Source organism: Mycteria americana, unplaced genomic scaffold, assembly GCF_035582795.1.
Source record: "Mycteria americana isolate JAX WOST 10 ecotype Jacksonville Zoo and Gardens unplaced genomic scaffold, USCA_MyAme_1.0 Scaffold_27, whole genome shotgun sequence".
Lineage (NCBI taxonomy): Eukaryota > Metazoa > Chordata > Aves > Ciconiiformes > Ciconiidae > Mycteria > Mycteria americana.
In genome coordinates this window covers 948,976-953,570 of record NW_027445609.1, presented here as the reverse complement: position 1 = coordinate 953,570, position 4,595 = coordinate 948,976, and positions in this window count along the sequence as shown.

Genomic DNA, 4,595 nt, shown 5'->3' with positions numbered 1-4,595 from the left:
CTACCTGGTTTTCACTGTCCCTTGGAACTGCATTTGCTGCCGCACAGACATTCGCGCTCTGCAAAAGCCTTGGTTGGGTATGATGCAACAATGCCTATGTGACTCTGGCAGAGACCGCTGCCAAATTTGACACGTCCAGCAATTGCGCCCACACGAAAGCTGCCAGCACTGAAAGCTCTACCTGGTTTTCACTGTCCCTTGGAACTGCATTCGCTGCCGCACAGACATTCGCGCTCCGCAAAAGCCTTGGTTGGTTATGATGCAACAATGCCTATGTGACTCTGGCAGAGCCCGGCTGCCAAATTTGAAACGTCCAGCAATTGCGCCCACATGAAAGCTGCCAGCACTGAAAGCTCTACCTGGTTTTCACTGTCCCTTGGAACTGCATTCGCTGCCGCACAGACATTCGCGCTCTGCGCAAGCCTTGGTTGGTTATGATGCAACAATGCCTATGTGACTCATGGAGAGCCCGGCTGCCAAATTTGAAACGTCCAGCAATTGCGCCCACACGAAAGCTGCCAGCACTGAAAGATCTACCTGGTTTTCACTGTCCCTTGGAACTGCATTCGCTGCCGCACAGACATTCGCGCTCTGCAAAAGCCTTTGTTGGTTATGATGCAACAATGCCTATGTGACTCTGGCAGAGCCCGGCTGCCAAATTTGAAACGTCCACTGATTGCGCCCACACGAAAGCTGCCAGCACTGAAAGCTCTACCTGGTTTTCACCGTCCCTTGGAACTGCATTCGCTGCCGCACAGACATTCGCGCTCTGCGCAAGCCTTGGTTGGTTATGACGCAACAATGCCTATGTGACTCTGGCAGAGCCCGGCTGCCAAATTTGACACGTCCAGCAATTGCGCCCACACGAAAGCTGCCAGCACTGAAAGCTCTACCTGGTTTTCACTGTCCCTTGGAACTGCATTCGCTGCCGCACAGACATTCGCGCTCCGCAAAAGCCTTGGTTGGTTATGATGCAACAATGCCTATGTGACTCTGGCAGAGCCCGGCTGCCAAATTTGAAACGTCCAGCAATTGCGCCCACATGAAAGCTGCCAGCACTGAAAGCTCTACCTGGTTTTCACTGTCCCTTGGAACTGCATTCGCTTCCGCACAGACATTCGCGCTCTGCGCAAGCCTTGGTTGGTTATGATGCAACAATGCCTATGTGACTCATGGAGAGCCCGGCTGCCAAATTCGAAACGTCCAGCAATTGCGCCCACACGAAAGCTGCCAGCACTGAAAGATCTACCTGGTTTTCACTGTCCCTTGGAACTGCATTCGCTGCCGCACAGACATTCGCGCTCTGCAAAAGCCTTGGTTGGTTATGATGCAACAATGCCTATGTGACTCTGGCAGAGCCCGGCTGCCAAATTTGAAATGTACACCGATTGCGCCCACACGAAAGCTGCCAGCACTGAAAGCTCTACCTGGTTTTCACTGTCCCTTGGAACTGCATTCGCTGCCGCACAGACATTCGCGCTCCGCAAAAGCCTTGGTTGGTTATGATGCAACAATGCCTATGTGACTCTCGCAGAGCCCGGCTGCCAAATTTGAAATGTACACCTATTGCGCCCTCACGAAAGCTCCCAGCGCTGAAAGCTCTACCTGTTTTTCACTGTCCCTTGGAACTGCATTCGCTGCCGCACAGACAGTCGCGCTCTGCAAAAGCCTTGGTTGGGTATGATGCAACAATGCCTATGTGACTCTCGCAGAGCACGCTGCCAAATTTGAAACGTCCAGCGATTGCGCCCACACGAAAGCTGCCAGCACTGAAAGCTCTACCTGGTTTTCACTGTCCCTTGGAACTGCATTCGCTGCCGCACAGACATTCGCGCTCTGCGCAAGCCTTGGTTGGTTATGACGCAACAATGCCTATGTGACTCTGGCAGAGCCCGGCTGCCAAATTTGAAATGTACACCGATTGTGCCCACACGAAAGCTGCCAGCACTGAAAGCTCTACCTGGTTTTCACTGTCCCTTGGAACTGCATTCGCTGCCGCACAGACATTCGCGCTCCGCAAAAGCCTTGGTTGGTTATGATGCAACAATGCCTATGTGACTCTCGCAGAGCCCGGCTGCCAAATTTGAAACGTCCAGCAATTGCGCCCACATGAAAGCTGCCAGCACTGAAAGCTCTACCTGGTTTTCACTGTCCCTTGGAACTGCATTCGCTGCCGCACAGACATTCGCGCTCTGCGCAAGCCTTGGTTGGTTATGATGCAACAATGCCTATGTGACTCATGCAGAGCCCGGCTGCCAAATTCGAAACGTCCAGCAATTGCGCCCACACGAAAGCTGCCAGCACTGAAAGCTCTACCTGGATTTCACTGTCCCTTGGAACTGCATTCGCTGCCGCACAGACATTCGCGCTCCGCGCAAGCCTTGGTAGGTTATGATGCAACAATGCCTATGTGACTCTGGCAGAGCCCGGCTGCCAAATTTGAAACGTCCACTGATTGCGCCCACACGAAATCTGCCAGCACTGAAAGCTCTACCTGGTTTTCACCGTCCCTTGGAACTGCATTCGCTGCCGCACAGACATTCGCGCTCTGCGCAAGCCTTGGTTGGTTATGATGCAACAATGCCTATGTGACTCTGGCAGAGCCCGGCTGCCAAATTTGAAACCTCCACCGATTGCGCCCACACGAAAGCTGCCAGCACTGAAAGCTCTACCTGGTTTTCACTGTCCCTTGGAACTGCATTCGCTGCCGCACAGACATTATCTCTCCGCATAAGCTTTATTTGTTTATGATGCAACAATGCCTATGTGACTCTGGCACAGCCCGCTGCCATATTTGAAACGTCCACTGATTGCGCCCACACGAAAGCTGCCAGCACTGAAAGCTCTACCTGGTTTTCACTGTCCCTTGGAACTGCATTCGCTGCCGCACAGACATTCGCGCTCTGCGCAAGCCTTGGTTGGTTATGATGCAACAATGCCTATGTGACTCTCGCACAGCCCGGCTGCCAAATTCGAAACGTCCAGCAATTGCGCCCACACGAAAGCTGCCAGCACTGAAAGCTCTACCTGGTTTTCACTGTCCCTTGGAACTGCATTCGCTGCCGCACAGACATTCGCGCTCTGCGCAAGCCTTGGTTGGTTATGATGCAACAATGCCTATGTGACTCTGGCAGAGACCGGCTGCCAAATTTGAAACGTCCAGCGATTGCGCCCACACGAAAGCTGCCAGCACTGAAAGCTCTACCTGTTTTTCACTGTCCCTTGGAACTGCATTCGCTGCCGCACAGACATTCGCGCTCTGCAAAAGCCTTGGTTGGGTATGATGCAACAATGCCTATGTGACTCTGGCAGAGCCCGGCTGCCAAATTTGAATTGTACACCGATTGCGCCCTCACGAAAGCTGCCAGCACTGAAAGCTCTACCTGGTTTTCACTGTCCCTTGGAACTGCATTTGCTGCCGCACAGACATTCGCGCTCTGCAAAAGCCTTGGTTGGGTATGATGCAACAATGCCTATGTGACTCTGGCAGAGCCCGCTGCCAAATTTGACACGTCCAGCAATTGCGCCCACACGAAAGCTGCCAGCACTGAAAGCTCTACCTGGTTTTCACTGTCCCTTGGAACTGCATTCGCTGCCGCACAGACATTCGCGCTCCGCAAAAGCCTTGGTTGGTTATGATGCAACAATGCCTATGTGACTCTGGCAGAGCCCGGCTGCCAAATTTGAAACGTCCAGCAATTGCGCCCACATGAAAGCTGCCAGCACTGAAAGCTCTACCTGGTTTTCACTGTCCCTTGGAACTGCATTCGCTGCCGCACAGACATTCGCGCTCTGCGCAAGCCTTGGTTGGTTATGATGCAACAATGCCTATGTGACTCATGGAGAGCCCGGCTGCCAAATTTGAAACGTCCAGCAATTGCGCCCACACGAAAGCTGCCAGCACTGAAAGATCTACCTGGTTTTCACTGTCCCTTGGAACTGCATTCGCTGCCGCACAGACATTCGCGCTCTGCAAAAGCCTTTGTTGGTTATGATGCAACAATGCCTATGTGACTCTGGCAGAGCCCGGCTGCCAAATTTGAAACGTCCACTGATTGCGCCCACACGAAAGCTGCCAGCACTGAAAGCTCTACCTGGTTTTCACCGTCCCTTGGAACTGCATTCGCTGCCGCACAGACATTCGCGCTCTGCGCAAGCCTTGGTTGGTTATGACGCAACAATGCCTATGTGACTCTGGCAGAGCCCGGCTGCCAAATTTGAAACCTCCACCGATTGCGCCCACACGAAAGCTGCCAGCACTGAAAGCTCTACCTGGTTTTCACTGTCCCTTGGAACTGCATTCGCTGCCGTACAGACATTATCTCTCCGCATAAGCTTTATTTGTTTATGATGCAACAATGCCTATGTGACTCTGGCACAGCCCGCTGCCAAATTTGAAACGTCCACTGATTGCGCCCACACGAAAGCTGCCAGCACTGAAAGCTCTACCTGGTTTTCACTGTCCCTTGGAACTGCATTCGCTGCCGCACAGACATTCGCGCTCCGCAAAAGCCTTGGTTGGGTATGATGCAACAATGCCTATGTGACTCTGGCAGAGCCCGGCTGCCAAATTTGAATTGTGCACCGATTGCGCC